Raw genomic sequence first — 22639 nt, 5'->3', positions numbered from 1 at the left:
CTCGTCCTTCGGTCTATTTATTTATTTTATTTCTATTTATGCATTATAATGCTGGAATGCAATAAAGTGTGTGTGGAATATAGGGGCGTACGTCAGTATAATCAGATGTATATGGATAACCTGTCTAATTATACATTATGAATATTGCTTGGGCGGAACCAGCGTAAATTCACACGTGCTTTCAGGTAGAATTATCTAACGCTTGTGGCGAATATGTTTACGCATTTATCAATTCGTATGTGGTTGTTTACTAGAGTTTGACTGATATTGTTATTTTTACGACCAAATACAGAGTTTTTTTTTGGTAACACTCTCAAAAGATTAATGGTTTTACTATTTGTTATATTATTAATGGCTTTATTTCTAACAATATTAGCTAAAAAGATCATTAAACTACAACAATAAAAACATTATATGCATTTATAAATATATGATTAATATTAGTAACCATTACTATTACTTTAGGCATTCTATTTAAAGTTATTTGGCAGTCTAAATGGTGTAATCTATTAGACTACAACAATCAATAGGGAAATGTATATTACGCTGATGCCAGTCGTCATTGACAGTCTCAGAGTTTTGCTGTGTGGCACCGTTCTGTTTTGCTGATCGTAAATCATAGTTGTTGTTCCACCTTGAATTGTCCTCAGGAGGACAAACCTCTCCACTTACAGACATAATTAATGTGCCAAAGTGTCTTTCTCACCTAACCTCTAACCACGTCCTCTCATTCCCATACATGGACGAAGAAAAACCGTAATGTGCCAGAGCACGGCATGTGTTAACTGCCTACTCAGTTGCCATTTCTTGATTTTCTGTCACTGATTACACGGTTTTGCTGACTCGAGATGTTTTTGTCTCTGGAGTTCATTTCAAACTGAACATATCTTGATGAACACAGTGGGGGTCGAGCAGTGGTGGATTTTTACTCTTAAATACAGAGAACACTTTGTCCTGTGGGCTTTCTGGGCGGGCTGCCCTCATCTCCCAGTATATTGCTTATAAGGAGTATATAAGGATGCCAGCGTTGGGTTTCATTCCCTGAGTGCAGAGAGCTCATTGTTAGGAGTTGGGCTAATCCAGCAGGATATATAGATAGACAGACAGATACCCAGCTAACAAAAATGTTTAAGAACGTTCTGCTAATGTTCCCCTTAAAGGGACAGTTCACCCAAAAATGAAAATTCTGTCATTAATTACTCACCCTCATGTTGTTACAAACCCCCTTCGTTCATCTTCTGAACACAAATGAAGATATTTTTAATGACATCTGAGAGCTTTCTGTTCTTCCATTGACAGGCTACGCAACTACCACTTTCAAGTCTCAGAAAGATTAGTAAAATCATCATTAAAGTAATCCTTGTGACTCCAGTGGTTTAACCTCAATTTTATGAAGTGACATGAAAAAAAAAAACATAATTTACCACTTTATTTACAAAATATTAACCTTCAGTGCTCATTCACACAATAACGTCTGATTTCGCGTCAACACAACATGCATGCGACGTGGTGCTCCAGTGAACGCGTGTTGGAGATTAATATTTTGTAAATAAAGTGGTAAATTATTATTATTATTATTTTTTTTTTTTGCACAAAGCACTCGTGTTGCTTCATAAAACTGAGGTTAAAGGTGCAATATGTAAAATTTTTGCAGTAAAATATCCAAAAACCACTATGCCAGTGTTATATATTTTGTTCACTTGAGTACTTACAATATAACAAATGTTTCTAACTATTTGTAAATCGTGAGAAAATTGCGATTTTAACCAAGGCTCCGGGACGTGTGAGGAGTCGCCCTGTCAATTGCATCATACCTGCGTTATCCTCGTTTTCCGTTTTATTTTGTAGAAACCATGGAAACAACAAAGATGCTTTAATATATTACATGTTTTAATAGACAAGGGAACAACTGTTTGGTTACATTTATAGACAGAAAACTATTGTTATATAGCTCAACACGTTTAGTCTTATTGTTTAAATCTAATTTTCTTGATTTTTTTGCGAGTACCATGTTTTACCATGCCTCAGAGAAAAACACTATTTTGTAAAGTATCTAACATAGCATAATCAGATGCAGCTTTATTTTTAGTAACAGTAATACAGCATTTTCTCCATCATACAATACGTTTTAAAATTAATTGCATGCCATTTATCAACACAAGCCATCCAGCATTTAATATGATATTCGAAAATCTGCAGTGTGTAACAGTGTCTCACAGCAGCCGCCGAGCGAACGCACAGAGTAACGTTATAACATCATTTTCAACACTCTCAAATGTATCTAATATGATAAACAGAGCTGTGTTACCTCATACTCATGACCGGAAAAGCGGAAGCAGCGCCGGCGACTGTGGCATAATAAAAGTCCCGCTGCTTGTGAGGCGTGTGTTGCGCAATCGCTCCAGCGGCCTCGTTCAGCTCCCACAACACTCGGTCCTGCTCTGCTTCATACTACAGTAACGTTAATAATCGCATCCATGAACATGATTTCTTCCCGAGTCCTATCCCGATTTATTTCCACTGGCTGTGAGGTAAAGACCACATGTCCCAAGATTCCGGGCTCAAACTTGGCGTCATCAAGCTACGCCTTCGTTTTGAATAGACGTCCCCTAAGCAGATGGAAAAACTACATAGTGCACCTTTAAACCACTGGAGTCACATGGATTACTTTAATGATGTCTTTACTACCTTTCTAGGGCTTGAAAATTGGTAGTTGCATAGCCTGTCAATGGAGGGACAGAATGTTCTCAGATTTCACAACCCTCTACAATGCGAGTAAATCACTTGCATATGCGACTAAATCTTCACTCTGTGTGACTAAATAATGTCTATCATTAGCCATTGGCTAATAAATTCTTAGATTTTACTCGCGTGTGTGTGTCAGAGGCGAAGTATAAGTTTATCATAGATATATTTTCACTCTCTGAACACTCTGACTGAGCACTTGAGAGTTTTGCTCTCCATCAAGCGATCTGTACTGTTTCAATTCAGCTCAATGGATGCGCAGCATACCTGTATTTGACGTACCGCAAACTATAGTGTAAAGGCGCACGACTCGCTGTTGCTTTGCTGAGAGCGCTGTGTTTCTCACACGCACGCAAACACTCTCACAATTTTGTTCCCTGGGGAACAAAACATAGAACTGTACCTTTTAAAGGTACACAATTGGTCCTTAGGGTAAAATTATACCATTGTTTTCCTCCACCTGTAAATGATATTCTTTGTTATTTTTTGTCTGTCAAAATAACGGAGTTAATTTGGAATTATTCAGCTTTTAAGAACAAGCAGAAGAGATGCTGGTTTCCCTGGTAATGGGCGGGACTAATGCGCAAAACGGCAATATCATTGGCTGGCGCTCATCTATTACCGTCCTTGATTTGATTTCAGCAAATCAGTTTGAGCGAACGTGATTAATATTCATGAACCCAGCAGCTCATCAATCCTTAGTGTGTTGTATATTGTTATTAGTAGTAGAATTAGTTGTAGTATTATTATCTTTTAATAATAATTTATAATTATTAATAATTATTAATAATTACTATGATTTTTTTTTTCCAGAAACACTGAATGACCAACAATATCTTAAGCACCATCACAAGTTCAGTTAAAATGACAAATATGCATTCAAACATGGTTACAAAGTTTAAGTTCTAATTAATAAAGTTCAATCATTAAAATAATGCTTTTATCATAATATAATGCTTGATTGACTGATGTTAAAAGTGTACGTTCATATTTTTAAAAAGCTGTGCCATTTTACAAAGATAAGCTGATTTGGTGGAATCATATATATATATATATATATATATATATATATGTAAAACAGTATATTAGTTTGGCGAGTAAAGTAATAAATTTACTAGCCAATGGTGATTCTATTGCAAAGGTGAGTGTAGAGGGTTGTTTCATCAAAAAGATCTTTATTTGTGTTCCGAAGATGATGAACGAAAGTCTTACGGGTGTAGAACGACATGAGGGTAAGTAAATAATGACAGAATTTTCATTTTTGGGTGAACTAACCCTTGAAGTTATAAAAGCTCTATTTCTTAATGTTCTCTGAAAATTCAAAACGTCCAGTTTTTAAAACTTTCTTTGGATTATGCGAACGTTAATGGAACATGATGGGAACGTTACTTTTGAATGTTCTCTGAACGTTCTGAAACAAGTAATAATGTTAGACGAACATCCAACCAAGAAAAAAAAAACCATTTATCGAGCAATGTATGAATAACACTTTTGTGATAACATTATTCCGGATAACTCTGAACATTCTGTTAAATGTTACTGGAAGAATGTTTGCTTATAACTTATAATTAGCCAAAGTTCTGAGAATGTTTGCTGGGTAGACAGATAGACACAATTCCTTGGACAGAGGAATAAAACTCAACTCCCAGGGAGCTGACAGCTGACACTGTATGTCACTCACTGGTCTGAATTTTGTACAGTTTGGTCAGATTTGTGTCATGTTAAACCATCAGTCAATTAAATACACTTCCTGTCTGGAGGGTAATTGCTGTCAAAAAGTCAGTTATACTCAGGAGTTAAAAGGCCATTAAAAAGTGCACTTAGTCTAATTAAACTAGTTTCAACCAGTGTGGCATGCAGTTTTTTATTGGTTTGTGCTGAGGTTGTTTGTCAGATAGCCTGTGATCGGTGTACCCAGGCGCTTACATAACTTTTTATCTATTAGGGATGCACCGATGTATCGATGATTTTTGCTCAATTTACAACCTTTGGGATATCGGCTGTAGCAGGAAAAAGGATGGTTTATTAATTAACTGCGTTAAGGCACTGAACTGTATAATGACTGTTGCGTAATCCTAGCGCTGCTGTCTGCGATTTAATGCTAATCAAATAACAAAAGATCGCACACTATTCTTGACTTGTAACTTTCATAAGTGTGGCGGACTCCATCCGAATGATGACCATTCTAATGTACTAATGTTTTATGAAGTTTATTGCATGTTTTCACTCCAAAAAAAAATCACCACAAAAGCTACACAATACAGAGCACAAGAAGTGCGCATTAAACTCTCTCTCTCCATTTCATTATCATCAACATACAGCAAATTACTCAAAACACTTATTACAACTAACAGTAAACAAATACATACAGATCTTAAGCCTTTTCGGGGGATGCTTAATAAACTGACAAACTTTAAATCTGCAAAATATCTCTGAAGAACTGCGCGCTCTCCTTGTCATTACCTGTGTAGCTCCGTAGACTAGAACACTCGTCAAAATAAGAGTCCCGCCTTAGTAAAGAAGATCTCATACATATTTAAACTTACAAAAAATATTAAAATGTATACAAAAACAAATTACTTGAGTATTTTTGAAATTTGCTTATTTAAAATACTATCTATTTTGATGACAAAATTTCAAATAAGAGAGGAAGTGACAAATATCGGTATCGGTATCGGCCAGTAATTGTGTGTAAAAATTGATATCGGTATCGGCCCCAAAAAATCATATCAGTGCATCCCTACTAGCTATAAAATGAAATATTATATGTTTCATTGTATGACTCATCAGGGTCAAGGGCACATCCAATTAGGGTCTGTGCTATAGAGTTGTCCCTGTGAATGGCTGTCTAATTTGCAGCAAAGTTATGGCTGCGTTTCCACCCAAACTGGATAATTTACTTGTGTCCTTCTACTGGAATGTCGCTAGGTAGAAATTCCATCACAGAACATGTTGAAATTTCATAAGGAGCTGGAGTCGTACAGTACTGTCATTTTCTATTTGGTTGTTCCACTTCCTAAAAGTCATATTTGAAATGTGTCAACAATACGTTTTCTTTTTTCCTGTTACTGTAGTTCAAATTTTTAATTGCCCTGTCAATGATTTCACTTGTCTCACTTTAACCACAAAATGCCATTTAGATAAATTTTATTTTATAAAAATTATTTATTTATTTATTTTTTTACAAATGATAGAAGTATTATATATATTACATATATTTTTTATTAAATGCTAATTTTTCTTTAACAATTTTTTGTTCACTATAATCTTTATATTATTATTTTTTTTAAATTAAAATAAAATATTATTATTGAATGTTTTTGTAGTTTTCTTATTGATGTCATTTTGAAGTCATTTTTGCAAATTTGACAAAGCCATCTGTTTTAGCCTGCTAAAAGACATTGTCTTGGTGATTAATCAGCAGAATATGCAACAACAGTTTGCAATACAAAACACTCTTATGCCGGGTTCAGACTACACAATATTTTTGTCGGTTACGATAGTGACTGTATCAGATTATACGATTTTGACTCCTAAAATCTTGTTGTGTCGTGGACAAGAATCATGTCAGACTGTCTCTCTTTTGTTTCGGCATGTTTGAAAGCATGTAGGAAGGCACTTCTGTGCTCCTTTTGGCCAGTGACGGAACTGACAACCGAAAAAAAAAAAAAGATTATACATACTAGTCTTTTTGTCGTGAAGCATCGCAGACACGGCATCAGTTGTTGTCCACTATGACACACTACACGAGCTGAAACAATCAAATCTTGCGTCCCAACACCTATTGATGTTTACGAATCCCCACGACACCCTACGTAAAGCAGATTGTGGCAAAATCGGGCTAAAATACTGTAGTCTGAACCGACAGACATACAGTTGAGCTCAAAAGTTTGCATACCCCTTGCAGAATCTGCAAAAATGTTAATCATTTTAACAAAATAAGAAGGATTATTTTTTACTTAGTACTGTCCTGAATAAACTATTTCACATAACAGTTGTTTACATAAAGTCCACAAGACAAAAAAATTGCAGAATTTATCAGAATGACCCCATTCAAAACTTTACATACCCTTGATTCTTAATACTGTGTGTGGTTACCTGGATGATCCACGACTGTTTGTTTGTTGTGTGATGGTTGTTCTTGAGTCTCTTGTTTGTTCTGAGCAGTTAAACTGAGCTCTGTTCTTCAGAAAAATCCTTCAGGTCCTGCAGATTCTTCAGTTTTCCAGCATCTTCTGCATATTTTAACCCTTTCCAGCAGTGACTATATGATTCTGAGATCCATCTTTTCACACTGAGGACAACTGAGGGACTCAAACACAACTATTACAAAAGCTGTAAACATTCACTGATGCTCCAGAAGGAAACACGATGCGTTAAGAGTCAGGGGTGAAAACTTTTGAACAAGTTGATGTGCAAGTTTTTTTTAATTTTGTTTAAAGAACATATTTTTTCATTTAGTTCTGCCCTTTGGAAGCTACAAAAGATACTTACATGTTTCCCAGAAGACAAAAAAAGTACAATTTATTCTGTTCATCCAATTCAAAAAGTTTTCACCCCTGACTCTTAACGCGTCGTGTTTCCTTCTGGAGCATCAGTGAATGTTTACAGCTTTTGTAATACTTGTGTTTGAGTCCCTCAGTTGTCCTCAGTGTGAAAAGATGGATCTCAGAATCATACAGTCACTACTGGAAAGGGTTCAAATATGCAGAAGATGCTGGAAAACTGAAGAATCTGCAGGACCTGGAGGATTTTTCTGAAGAACAGAGCTCAGTTTAACTGCTCAGAACAAACAAGGGAACAATCATCACAAAACAAACAAACAGTCGTGGATCATCCAGGTAACCACACAGTATTAAGAATCAAGGGTATGTAAACTTTTGAACAGGGACGTTTTTATAAATGCAGCAATTTTTTTGTCTTGTGGACTTTATGTAAACATCTGTTATGTGAAATAGTTTATTCAGGACAGTACTAAATAAAAAATAACATGCAATTTTCATGATCCTTCTTATTTTGTTAAAATGATTCACATTTTTCTAGATTCTGCAAGGGGTATGTAAACTTTTGAGCTCAACCTGTATGTCATTAGTAGGGTGGTTTTCTTAAGCAAGCGAACGCACTTCCGAACAATCCTCAGAGACCTGCTTTGTATTCCTCTGAATACAGCCAGACTTCCAGACCTTTTGGGAAATCAATCCACCGCTGAATGCGTGTCCCAAACCACAAAAAGAAGATGGATGCTGAAAGTATTTTAAATAATTGAGCGCTCTTGTTTCGGCACGGAGCGTATGGATTATTTTCCCTGGGTTACTATTGTTTTGTGTGACGGTGCTGTCATAGTCGTGTTAGTTATTATTTTGACGTTTGATGTTTACAAAGACACTCTATGTCAAGCAGATCGTGGCAAAATCGGGCTAAAATAGTGTAGTCTGAACCGGGCATTAGGGGCCGTTCACACAGAACGCGTTTTTCCATTCCAACGCGCTACTTTTTACATTTATGACCATTCCGCTTGTATCTTGTGCCTTTTGCCGCATGTTGCGCATGATTCTAAAAACACGGTGCTCAAGTTAAAATCATTTCAACTTTTAAAAAACACATTTCCCCCACATTCCACACTTCCAAAACAAACAAAAACGCGTTCTGTGTACACTGGCCCCGGGCTAGCAGGTCATCCTTATTGTTAATTCCCTGCTGAAGTTCTCATTTTTTTGCAGAATTTAATTATTTTGCTCTCCTAATGTTACTTGGGCAAATTTTAAATGCATGACCCTTGTGATAGAAGGTGGCACACACGCTATTAAGCCCGTAGGCCTGTCTGTCAGCTTATTGACCAGAGCGCAGGGTGATTCTCAAGGGAAATTCATGTGCTGCAGTAGCCTGGTCACTGTAACTAACTTCACGTCCCTGCACGCTTTTAACCGATCCTCTCTTTGGATTGATACTGTATGGAGGGAAAGTGAATGTTTGCAAGTGTTACTTCATTGAGCCAAACTGGGTCAGATCTGGAAGATGCTGTACAGTTAGTTCTCCGTAGGGAAGGACAGTAATATACACAAGGCTGCAAACAACAGTTGCGTCTTGACAAGGCAAGATGTCATTTTGCAGGTGAGGATGGCTTTGCTGTCAATAACACTATTGTTTTGTTATACCCTTACTGAGAAAATAACCCATTTTACCACCTGAGCATCATCTGTGCATCTGCACCTCTGTAATTTTGCAGTATGAGGTTGGCTCGCCACACCAGAATAATTTCCTCCAGTAATGTGTTGAGCTGGTGACAACTGATGGATTTTGACAGCATAATAAATCATTGAAGATCTGCATCCCAGGGCCAAACTTATAATTTGAGAGCAGACATGCTGTGCATGATGGGACGGACCAGATATTATTATACAGGCTTCATCATTTTAGGCTAATCATCTTGAGAGATTTTGGGCACTTCTCCTTTGCAGAGATACTTCAAGAAGATGCTTTAGGGAGTGCTGTCCTCTTGACACTCTTCACAGACAGCTAATTAGAAAGAACAACTGCAAAACATGCAGGCTAGCTTTGACATGGTCAGTGTCGCTTTGTAATGAAGAGTCCAGCTGGAGCTGAGAGGACAAATAAACCTTGCTTTCTTCTTTTTTATGTGTCTCATCTTAGAGTCGAGTGACTGTGCTGATGCTTTTGTAAAAGTGGGAGTTTCTCGACTCTTCACGCTGCTGAAGTAGTGCTACTACTTTCTGAAGTGCTAATTGAAAGCACGCCTGACTGTATCAACAGCAACATGCTTGAATAAAACTCGTTCGGGGTGTATGTCATTAGTAGGGTGGTTTTCTTAAGCGAGCAAACGCACTTCCGAACAATCCTCAGAGACCTGCTTTGTATTCCTCTGAATGTAGCCAGACTTCCAGACCTTTTGGGAAATCAATACACCGCTGAATGTGTGTCTCAAACCACAAAAAGAAGATGGATGCTGGAAGTATTTTAAATAATTGAGCGCTCTTGTTTCGGCACACAGCGTATGGTTTTTGCTGGGTTACTTTTGTTTGATGTGATGGTGCTGTCATAGTCGTGTTGGTTATTATTTTGTAAAATTATTGTCTAATGTCGCCTTTTCCTGAACCCTTTTGTGCAGAGGTTGTGGTTGCAGGCGGTTCTTATAAGATGGATGACTTTCAGTAACACCATCTGTGTGTTTTGTGTACAGGAGCTGGATGTCAGCTAATGCATGTTACACTTCCTCATGCACTTCCCTGACAGAAAACACATTGTTTGACGTCTGTATTTTTCAGCGACGGAGAGTGTGAAGTGGGGATGGAGGTGTAGCTGTCACTATCCACCAGGGAGTCAAGCATATGATGAAATGATAGATTCTTAATTAATGACGAGGAGTGTTCAAAATGAACTTGTTGCCTCACAAGTGTACACTATGCTGGGCAGTTTTAATTAACTCAACTTTTGTTTAAAAATGACTATATGTCTGGCTTAAAATAGATTGAAAATTAAAAATCAGACACATAATTACTAGAGGCAACAGTAATAATCAAAAGGTGAACATAATAATTAGCAATTTAATAAATGTTTATTGTTTATTATTTATTAAACTTATTAATAAATGTTCATTAAACATATTAATAAATGTTAATTTCCAACATATTTTGGGTTCATTTTAAGCAAGCAATACAGTCATTTTTAATCAATAGTTGGGTTAAATAAAACTGCTCAGCACGTTGGACAAACATTTAACCCAACCGCTGGGTTTGTCCATTTTCAACCCAACTTGTTTTTTTGTTTTTTTTTGACCCAACATTTTTTAGAGTGTACACTGCTGTTCAAAAGTTTGGGGTCAATAAAAAAATCAATATTTTTATTCAGCAAGGATGCATTAAATTGACAGAAAAGACATTTATAATGTTACAAAAAAATTCTATTTCAAATAAATGCTGTTATTTTGAACCATCAAATGAATCCTGGAAAAAAATTATTATGGTTTCCACAAACATATGAAGCAGGATAACTGTTTTTAACATTGATAATAATCAGAAATGTTTCTTGAGCAGCAAATCAGCATATTAGAATGATTTCTGAAGGATCATGTGACACTGAAGACTGGAGTAATGATGCTGAAAATACAGCTTTGATTTCAGGAATAAATTACAGTTTAAAATATATTTACATAGAAAACAGTTATTTTAAATTGTAATAATATTTCACTATTTTTACTGTATTTTTGATCAAATAAATGCAGCTATGTTGAGCATGAGAGACTTCTTTCTTAATTTGTGTATAGTGCCATATTCTTATAGGCATCACATTCGAAACAATTTTAAGTACAGTATGTTACCGAATTACATTATTAATTGTATTTTTGCTTTTCTTCTATAGCTTGTTATGAATGTTGGATGATGTGCCAAAGATCAGACGTGTAAAAAACGTTTGTTACAACCGGTTGATAAGCCTATCATCTAATTTAAACGCATCTGATTAGCCATTTATATTTTATTTTATATTTATATTATATTTTATATTAGACATTTATATGTTCGGATGTGACTGGTATTGCATTCTGGGGAAATTAAGTGTTCTTCCACCCTAATCATCTATCCGTAAGGGTTTGACAAGCCAACATTAAAGTTTGTTTTGAAAAACATCTTCTAGTTTCTAAAAATGACCGTTCTGAATTTCTTTGTTCAGTTGGAATTCCTAAAAAAGTAAAAATGCTGGGTTAAAAACAACTCAAGTTGGGTTGAAAATGGACAAATCCAGCGGTTGGGTTAAATGTTTGCCCAACGTGCTAAGCATTTTTATTTAACTCAACTATTGTTTAAAAATTACTGTATTGCTCACTTAAAATGAACCCAAAATAGGTTGGAAATTAAAAATCAGACATATAGAGTCAACAATAATAATCAAAAGGTGAACATTTATTAATACACAATTTAATAAACGTTTATTGTTTAATTATTGTTCATTAAACTTATTAATAAATGTTCATTTATTAAACATATTAATACATGTTAATTTCCAACTTACGTTGGGTTCATTTTAAGCAAGAAATACAGTAATTTTTAAACAATAGTTGAGTTAAATAAAACTGCCCAGCAGGTTGGGCAAACATTTAACCCAACCGCTGGGTCAGAACAACCCAATCGTTGGGTTTGTCCATTTTCAACCCAACTTGAGTTGTTTTTAACCCAACATTTTGTCCATTGGCCAGTAGTTCTTTTTCTTTCTTCCCCAAAGCCAGTTTTTACTAGCCTTGTGTTAATTTTGTACCCTCTTGTTCATCTACGTCAGGTCATCTTGACTTCTCAAATGGTGCCTTTCATTAGTTCCAACTCCATTTTCTCATTAACACTGCTTGCTTCATGGCCTGAGGAACAATAGTTTGGTGAATGTAGAGTGAATGATCGTGTCTTTGGTGTATTTTTAAGGTGGGTCAGTTCAGAGAGAGTGGGTGCTGAGAGCCGAGTGAGTGAATGACGTTCATGTCACATGGCTAAAACAGCTCTCGGTGCTGTAATGTATTTCACCCCACCAGGTTTCTGCTGTCTGTCACTGGGTTTAAAGACCTGTGCCACACTGTCAATCATACGGATATCTGTTTTCTGCATGCAGGGCTGCTAACAAAGGACAGTTTACCTTTGTACACTGCAAAATCCTATGATTCAGAAAAAATCAACTCTCCAAAATGGGAAAAAATAAGAATTAAAATTATACATTAAAGGGAGGTTTAAGCTCCAGTGGAACAACATAAAATATCCTTGGTATTGCACTCAGATTCAAAATAAGTATAAAAATATCATTTTGAACAAGTTTGATGTAAAATATAAAATGTTTGGTGTAGTTTTCAGCAAGTTATTCCTACTAAGTATGCTTTTTTAATCCCGTTGTGGCCAAAAGATTACTGGAGGGGAGATTTGTTTTTTTATGAACATGCAAGTTCGATTTATATCATTAAAATATGAGGAAAACATTTTATATTTTTTAAATATTTTAAATATGAGGGAAGAACAAAACACTAAACTTGGTTTAGGTATTTATCTGACAAAATTATTTAGCAAACTACAGCTACAGTTTTTATTTTACTGTGCAAAAAGTGCATAGAAAAAGCTCACACTGACTACAACATAATCAAATATTAATATTTTGTTGGTTCTCTCTGTTGTTGCATGTGTTCATAAATAGCCTGGCCAAAAACTATATCCGCACAATTTGGTTTCATTGATTTATCACAAATAAAACAAATGAATTGGTTGATTGGAGTGAAGATCGCAATCACTTTTGGCCAATTCTGTATTTTGTCATGTTCAATTTACATGTTTCTTTCTTTTGCCTTTTTTTAAAGCATAAACCTCCCAAAATTTATCATATATATTTTATTTGTGTGTAGTTTTTATACCATTTTGGTGCTAAAATGTACAGATTCTTGCAAATTTCATATTCTTCAGCGATAAAGACAGCGGAAACAATTGTAATCACCCCCCTCGAGTGTCTGATTAATGCAGATCTTTAGTTTTTAAGAAAAATTACACTTGTCCATTATCTGTAAGCCCAGATTCCCATAAAAAGCCTCACTGGAATGCCATTATAACGCTAACAAATTGCTCTGTCATTCTCTCTGTAGAAACGCCCCGAAGTCACTGCGCTCAGAACATATCAGGCCTCATTTGTTAGATAAACAAGAAGGCAATTACTGCACTTTATTTTAACGACTTCTGGTACCCTCTGATCCTCGCCGCTGAATGTTTTCGTCTTATAACTGATGGTACACAAACCCAAAGACACATTTTTGCCTAGTACCATTAGGAGAAAAACCTTTCTTTAGCACTGTTCTGAAGGGATTCATTTTGTAAACGACATTTGAGCTGCAATTATTAACAAAGGACGTCTGGATGTGCCCATTATAGAAGTGCTGTGAATGCATCATGAAATAAACAAGACTTACATATGTCTTGTCGCATAATTATATCATTTTTACGTTAAGTATGTAATTAAGGGAAGGAATTACCAATTATCACCAACTGTAATTTCACTCACCTTCATATGGAAGGTGCACCAGGCAGCGTAATGAGAAATTAAGCTTTAGTTACGGTATTCAAGGAAGGTCAGAATAAATGAGGAGAGGTGTAAAAAAATAATGATATACCACACTCACTGACATTTCTATCCGGACGGCATTAGATTTCTAAGAGGTAGCGGTAAAATTTAGCTTTTACAAAGGCTGTGTGAGGAAAAACACTGGATTAAAGTACATCAGTGAAACATGAATTTACCCAGCATCCTCTGGTCCCTCTCCAGCTTTTAAATAAATTCACGTCCCATCGCTGTCTTTCACCAAACTTCTAACAAAGAGCCTGAAACCTGACGGCAGCACTCGCTTTGACATTTGCTCAACATTTACATTTTTCCCCCCAAAAGGATTGACTCCTGTTCCTCCTAGATATTCACTCTTACGTTAACTGGGATTGTTCAGTTTCACATTAACAGGATTAATTAGACAGTTGCAGATGTTTAGGAATGTCCCATCGAGCCTAACTCTGTCTAATTAGTGACGAATATGTGTGCTCTTTAGAGAAGAGCTGATTGCATTCAAATTAGAAACCCCGGGACGATCTTACATGTTTTTTTTAGAATCATTGAGATACTATTGTTGTTTTATTAATGTTTAATAATATTATTTTTATATTTTGGGGGTGTTGATGGGCTCAATCTACTCTGTTTAGATCATCGTTCTGAATCCAATCCAGACAAAGACTTTGACAAAAATGTGATTTTCTCAGCTTTTTGCTTGAAATGTTTGGGTTAGGTAGGGACTACAACAAGCTTCTTCCTGGGTTAGTGACATCACAAACCCCAAAATTTACATAAACCCCGCCCCTGGGAACACGCAACAAAGGGGATGAGGCCATGTTGGGCTGCTTTAGAGAAGAGGAAGAGTTGTTGTAGTAGAGTGTTGTTGCTGTGCTGCCATTTTATGTCGAACTGCTTCACAAACGAGGGTCTATTCAACACTGGATTTGCACAAAAGATTAACATGACGGCACATGCTAGTCGATGAGTTGAATCCACATAAATTTATCCTCTAACCATTCAGAAACGTCCAGTTTCATTCTAAAAGTTGTAACTTCTTCCTGAGTCTCTCCATCAGTGTCGACTCCGGTTTGAACAATGTAAGGCTGAACACCATTATTGACAATCCTCATTTTGGCTGCGTGAGATTCTCCAGCTTTGTTGTTGTTGAGCAACTGAAGTGTGAGCTGTTAAAGCTCCGCCCTCTTCTGGAAAGGGCGCCGGGAGCAGCAGCTCATTTGCATTTAAAGGGACACAAACAAAACAGCGTGTTTTTGCACCCAAATAGGGGCAAATTTAACAAGTTGTAATAAATGAACTGTAGGGTATTGGTATCTGAAATTTCACTACAGCGATCCTTCACGCCTTTTTAAAGAGCACCAAAACGACATTTATTGTTTGAATTTCATAATAAAATTGACAGTTGAAACTTTGTTTCATATTAAAAGTAACAAAACACAGTGTTTTTTCTGACTATTGGATGGCAGGCACGCTAAATGTTTAGTAAAGTTTTGTTAATGCATAAAAAACAGAAAACAGCACAGACTAAAAGATTTTAGATTTAAGAAACCAGATTATTACAGATTAAAAACGAGAAATTATTATTGTCAATCCAGAGCTAGTGTCCACACTCCACACAGCTGACATGTTTATAGCTTAACCACGTTAACACAACAGTTTGCATAATTTTTTTTGAGTTATGACAACTTTAAGTGAATTTACATTCAGCCAACAAGCTACTAGTTAGAGGAACTTAATAATTTGTAGCATAAACACACATTTTTAAGTCGATTACTCAAAAAAGTTAAGTCACTCTAATTACCAGAGTTGTAGTCCAATTAATCTTATCTATTTCAGTTTAACAGCTATCATAGCACATTGTAACACAACTTATTTAACATACATTTAATGAACAAGTAAGATATTGCTTGTCACTGGCATTAGCGCAGTCATTGCTTATAGAGTCAATGTAGTGTTTACCTTCAACGATAACCACAAAAACTTCAACATTACAGAAACTCTTTTAAATGTCAAACATAACAGCATTAAACACTAACAGGTCTTTCCCTTCACTAAAAAACACATAAAATAACACTTAATTCCAATATTTATTCTCCTTATCCAGTCCTATGCAAAGCTTGCTGGGAACTAGAAATCCACTGCCTAATTTCTGAAGCTATCAAGACAATTTCATTGTTAATACAACCAATTTTTAAAAAATGCCAATTAACACGATAATAAGTTGATGTAATGATCAACATTATGTCAACAGAACTCAACAAAATAATGTTTGCAACTTAGAAAGTTTAATTAAAACAATAAATTAGAATTTTTAACTTGCAACCATGCATTTATTCAAGTTGTTTTATTTCAAGTAGCTATTTTTTTTTACGGTTTTAGTTTTAGTTAACTATAATAACCCTGACCGTGACTTCAATGCTTAATTCTTTTTGTTTCTGTGCATTAGGTCATGCTCTTTGCTCCTTAAAAGTCTGTGGAAAACTGACATTTATGGCTGTAAGTGCAGGGACTACTAATGTAGTGCTGGAGCTGATATGTGACCGATCCAACGCTAAAGCTTGTGATTTCATCCTGAGCTCTTGGGAAATGTATTTTACCAAGTTGTCAAGTTAGATTGAGTGCTCTGCCATTCGTGGTGGCTCTCAGCTCATCAAAGATTAAAGCGTCAGCCTGTTTAGTCACATAGAGCGGGACATGTACGGAAGGAACGTGTTGAAGCAGAACATGCATGTGTATTTGTTCAGCAGACACACATTGAACATCAAGTAAAGCTTTGCTTACCAGACTGATGAAAATTAATGGTGAAGTGGCATTTTTTTCACCTTCCCAAACTTAAAGGGATACTTCACCCAAAAATGAAAATGATCCCATGATTTACTCACCCTCAAGCCATCCTAGGTGTATATGACTCTCTTCTTTCAGACACAATTGGTGATATATTTAAAAAATATCCTGGCTTTTCCAAGCTTTATAATGGTAGTGAATGGGGGGGCGACATTTTGAAGGCCAAAAAATGCATCCATCCATCATAAAAATAATTCAGGGGGTTAATAAAGGCCTTCTGAAGTGAAGCGATGGGTTTTTGTAAGAAAAATATCCATATTTAAAACTAAAATAACTAGCTTCCGGCAGACAACCGTGTCAATGTCATGTGTTGTCATCTTGAAATGACAGTAGTTACGACATGCAGCATATCCCCATGCATGTTCTTACCTTGTGGTTTTACACATGCAGTTTTGCTTGACACATGAGAACAAATGCTGTCGATTAAAGTTGAGTTTGCTACATATTCCTTTATGTGAGCTGCAAATACTCATACAATCATTTTTGCTAGATGGTTATTGTTCTGCTGAAAGATTGTAATATTATCTTATTACTTCTTTCATTTTTTTATGGTTATTATACTTGTGAAAAATGACTTCAGTGTGCATGAACGTTATTCAGACAGCTGCCTTGCAGCACTAAATGTTGGCGTATCTACTTCACTGTGTTTTTGTCTTTTTTGTGTGCTGATTCATTTGTCACGTCTACACTTATGGCAGTCCTCTAGGATTACGACGTTTTGTCAGTTTATAGTGGTATCAAAATGCGCAAAGAATTCTTTTATCTGTTCGTCTGATGCTCCTCCTGTTTTGTCTGTGTTCAGCTCCCACTTTATGTCACATAAAATCACTTAGTGCGAGATGTTTCCTTTCTCTTTGTGCTCCAATTCTGTCACACAGACTCACAGCAGATACCCAGTGGACTTTTTCGTACATATTTTAAAAGCAGAAAGGCCTTGATTTGGGTAACATCCTTGATTTTGAGCCATTTGCAATGCTGTTGTCCTTCCAGGAATTGCAGTCATAATTGAATCTCTCATCATTATCTTTTTAATGGCTTGGCTGCTCTCCGTAAGTGCTTGTGCTCTTCTTCAGAGTAGAGTACATGTTGACTTCCCCCAGTTTAATCACATTAGAATGACACTGGAGATGACATTAGACTCACTCCAATTAGTTCAGAAACAGGAAGGATTGTAGCTGAATCACCAACAGGTGTGGCTTTGCTGAATTATTAAAAGTGTGGGCAGAATGTTCAGAGTTCATGAGATCCTTAAATCTCAACTCTTTCTCCAAGAGAGCAATGTGATTTAAATTAAGAGCAAATGGAGACCCTAGTAAACTGTGTGCATGATTTTCTCTAAAACTGCTTTGAAACAGTGTGGATTGTGTACAAATTAAAATGATTTGATTTATTCTCACGTCTGTCTCATTTACCCCTGGTTTCACAGACGAGGTTTAAGCCTAGTCCCAGAGTAAAATGCATGTTTGAGCTGTTTTAACTGATAGCAACTTGCACTGATATATCTTAAAATATGTCAGTCAGTGCTATTGTTTTTTCTGACGGTGGTGCATTGCTGCCACATACAAATTATATTTTGCACTCAATTATGTCGATTTATCAGGGGGGTTCAAAAACTTAAGTCTTGCGACATAATCAGGTGCAACTTATTTTCCAGAAAATAGGCTAAATTACAAAATTGTGCTTTATTATTAAAAAGTGCATATTTAAAATTGGGGATATACAGCAATAAAACAATTATATTGTGTTCATTACTCGCACCCACACTGACTTTGGGTTTAATCACTGTTATGGGCTAATTATGAGGGGTCCTTGGAAATTTTTCTACCTTATAAGTTTGAGAAAGTTTGATTTAGATGAAGTATCTGTGATGAACGGTACATCAAATCACAACAGTCTCGTGCTATAGGCACTGCCATTGAAAGGTTTTTTACATTATTTGCTTTAGATCAGACGGCGTGAGTTATCTTTTGCCTTTTCTAAGCCTCAACCTTCTCTTAGACAAAATCTCGTTATTACGACGTGTTGTTTTTACGGCAACATCTTGTTATTACAAGATGTCATTTTTACAACATCTCGTTATTGCAACATGTTGTTTTTACAACGTCACATCTCATTATTACATGTCGTTTTTTATGACATAACATCGTTATTATGACATATGCTGTTTTTACGACATATGTCGTTATTACGAGAAAAGATGTCTTTTTTACGACAACATCTCGTTATTACGCGAAAATATGTTGTTTTTATGGCATAACATCTCGTTATTACGACGTGTCGTTTTTACACCAAAACATCTAGTTTTTACAACATATCTCGTTATTATGACACGTCGTTATTATGACATCTCGTTATTACAAGAAAATATGTTGTTTTTATGCCATGACATCTTGTTATTATGAGAAAAGATGTCTTTTTTACGACATCTCGTTATTCCAAGAAAAGATGTTGTTTTTATGGCATAACATCTTGTAATTAAGACGTGTTGTTTTTACGCCAAAATATCTTGTTATTACAATGTCGTTTTTACAACATAACATTTCGTTAATACGAGGAAAGATGTTTTTACGACATAACATCTTATTACGACATATGCCGTTTTTATGACATATCTCGTTTTTTTCGAGAAAAGATGTCGTTTTAACAACATAACATCTCGTTATTACGACACGTCATTTTTATGACAGCGTCTCGTTATTACGAGAAAATTTTTAATGTCATTTTATGTCATTTTTACAGCAAAACATCTCGTTATTATGAGAAACGATGCCGTTTTAATGACATAACATCTTATTATTAAGACATATTTAAGTGGAAAAAATAAAATGTATGTGCCAGCAATGCGCCACTGTATTGTCTCACGATGCAAACCAGTAATTTTTTTTAGGGCACGTTTATAAATCTACTTAAATGTCGTAATTGAGTTTTAGAAGACATCTCAACATTGGTGCTTGATTGTAGACTGTGGTTTCTTGTCAGTTTGAGATCTCAATTTGAACTCAATTTTTTTTCATAATAATTTACCAGTTTACCAGTGTCTCCATGGTTTTGGAAAACCTGGAAATATAAGGGAATTTTAAAAGTGTGCTTATTTCATACATAAAAAATCATGAAAATTATTACAACTGAAAAAGGTCATAGACAATTTGTGGAAATTTCTGTAGTAAATTATTCTTTTTTTTCTGTTCAAAGTTTTTGTGATTTACATAAACTAACTCCTTAAGTTATTAAAAATCTTGGGAATTCATTGGCCAGAAAATACAGGAACCCTTTAACCCACATTCCTTGTCTTATTGTGCTTAAATGAACGCCTACTAGTCGACTAGAAAAATCTATAGTCGGGGGCTGTACTAATTGTCTCATTTGTCTATTCCTAACAGAAACGTCTGAGATAAAGCTACTTGAATGAAGCATATCTGGGACCTCCATTAAGCTATGCAAGAGCAATGAAATTTTCTTGTGCGAACAGCCCAATTACTTGCAAAGTAGTAGTTATGAAAAGGAATGTTATTAAAGCGCAAAAGTCAAAGAGCGACGGGCTCATCCCACACAGACACACGCCTGCCTAGCAGCACCTTTCTCCTAAGTGGAATCTCCTCTCTCGTTTCTAAAGGTGATGGCAGATGGTTGGCTGCCCGGTGCTGCTAATTGACGATTGTGTTGTGTTGAATTGATTAGAGCAGGGAAATATGAACTGCTTATGGAGCGAGTCCTGCTCTCTCCGGGGATTCTCCGCCGCACTCCTGTGTCCACGCTGAGCTTTAAACACTGCAGAAAAGGAGGTTTTCATAAAGATAGCTATTAGATGGCCACTTAATTGGCTGCTCGGAGGAGCATGGAAAAAATTGAATGCGGAAAGCAGAAGTTGGTCGTCATTCTCATTCGTGCCATTTGTTTACGGAATAGACCGTCACCAGCTGCAGCCTTCCCTTTAATATACACTATTCAAAAGGTCATAGCCTCTTTATTAGTAGATAGTTTCCATGGTTTCAGCAGACCTCATCGAAGGAATTGTGTTCATGGACGTGTCTTCACTTTTTCAGCTGAGCTAAAAATTAAATACTAGACTAATAATTGTCATGGCGTTCTGTTCCATTCTTCTGCAGATCACTGTGTTGAAAGATATTAAATTCACCAGCAACAGAAGTCATGTTGTGAGTTGAATGTGATGAGAGAGACTAGGTGCCGTGAAATTATATAATGGAAAAAAAAAATGATACAACAAATCTTTCTAATACAGTGTCACTACAAAAAAACAAACAAAAAAAAACATGTTGTCTAATTCACAAACAGTCATTCTTTGTAATGAATCTTTCAAATGAGTCTTGAACACATGAGTTTGGGGTTGGATTGTTCTAATGTCTAAATGAATCAACTGCAATGCAATGATTTCATCAAAGGATGCGATATTTATACAGATTTTATGATTTGGTTGCAGTTCACCAGCTCTCGATTAGATTTTTTTGCTTCTGTTTAAAAGAAAATTTATTTATTGTAACAATGTATAATATTATAGAATGTTTGTGAGGCTTGAATGATTCAATAAAATAATTGTTTCATAAGAGCCATTTGTTCGTGATTCAGACTAGACTGGTTGCACGCCATATTTTTGATTCACCTTAAAGAATTGGTTCATAAGAGTCATTTGATAGTGTATCAGATTAAACTTGTTGCACTGTTTTTTGATTCACAAAGAAGAATCGGTTCATAAGAGACATTTGTTAGTGAATCAGACTAGACTGGTTCCACTGCATGTTTTTGATTCACTAAAAAGAACCTGGTTTGAAAGAGTCATTTGTTCATAAATCAGACTACACTGGTTGTGCTGTATGTTTTTAATTGACTAAAAAGAATCGGTTCATAAGAGTAATTTGTTTGTGAATCAGACTAGACTGGTTGCACTGCATGTTTTTGATTCACTAAAAATAATTGGTTCATAAGAGCCATCAGACTAAACTGGTTGCACTGTATGTTTTGATTAACCTTAAAGAATTGGTTCATAAGAGTCATTTGATAGTGTATCAGACTACACTTGTTGCGCTGTTTTTTGATTCACAAAGAGGAATCGGTTCATAAGAGCCATTTGTTTGTGAATCAGACTACACTGGTTTCACTGTATGTTTTTGATTCACTAAAAAGAACCTGGTTCGAAAGAGTCATTTGTTTGTGAATCAGACTACACTGGTTTCACTGTATGTTTTTGATTCACTAAAAAGATTCGGTTCATAAGAGCCATTTGTTCGTAAATCAGACTACACTGGTTGTGCTGTATGTTTTTGATTCACTAAAAAGAACCTGGTTCGAAAGAGTCATTTGTTTGTGAATCAGACTACACTGGTTTCACTGTATGTTTTTGATTCACTAAAAAGATTCGGTTCATAAGAGTCATTTGTTTGTCATTCAGATTACACTGGTTTCACTGTGTCTTTTTGATTCACTAAAAAGAACCAGTAATTTCTTTGTGAATTTTAATTGACTATAGTATAAACTATTTATTCTTAAAAAAAAGTATCTTAGAATTGGAACCAGAAGCATTAAAGTCTTTATGATTCCCAGCCCAGGCATCAAGGCTTGTTCTCTTTGTTCTCAGTTTTCTCTTACCTGGAACTCATGAATATTTACTTCTTCATTGTTTCAGCTCGTACACCAGGCCACTTTAATCTTTCATTCCAGCTGAAGTGTTTGATTTTTCGGAAAGAGGAGCGCAGGTAGAACCAGAACAAACGCGGGGATTAGTGCGATCGTTCACCGTAAAGCCCTCGCATCTCAATGAGGAATTAACCCCCGCTCTCCGCATGCGACTTCTGCTCCGTGTTGGAGGCGCCATCAGTGATGCTATTGGCTAACAGGAGTCCGTTAGGTTTGGCCTTCGGAAAGACTGCTCTGCGTGGGAAACTGGATTAGCCATTAGGCTGCCAGCGCTTCAGATCGCTGCTCTTGTCAGCTGTAGGTGTTGTCAGGGATC

General features: G+C 35.9%; 1 protein-coding gene across 4 annotated transcripts in view; it reads left to right on the top strand.

Moving 5' to 3' along the window:
- The window catches only part of LOC127520485 (cAMP-specific 3',5'-cyclic phosphodiesterase 4D), a 210458-nt gene that overhangs the window by 37118 nt on the left and 150701 nt on the right, over positions 1 to 22639 (top strand). The gene's annotated exons all lie outside the window — the stretch shown is intronic.

Source organism: Ctenopharyngodon idella, chromosome 10 (assembly GCF_019924925.1).
Source record: "Ctenopharyngodon idella isolate HZGC_01 chromosome 10, HZGC01, whole genome shotgun sequence".
NCBI classification, from domain to species: Eukaryota; Metazoa; Chordata; class Actinopteri; order Cypriniformes; family Xenocyprididae; genus Ctenopharyngodon; species Ctenopharyngodon idella.
Note: the sequence above shows the minus strand (reverse complement) of the source record. Positions and strands in the feature narration are given on the sequence as shown.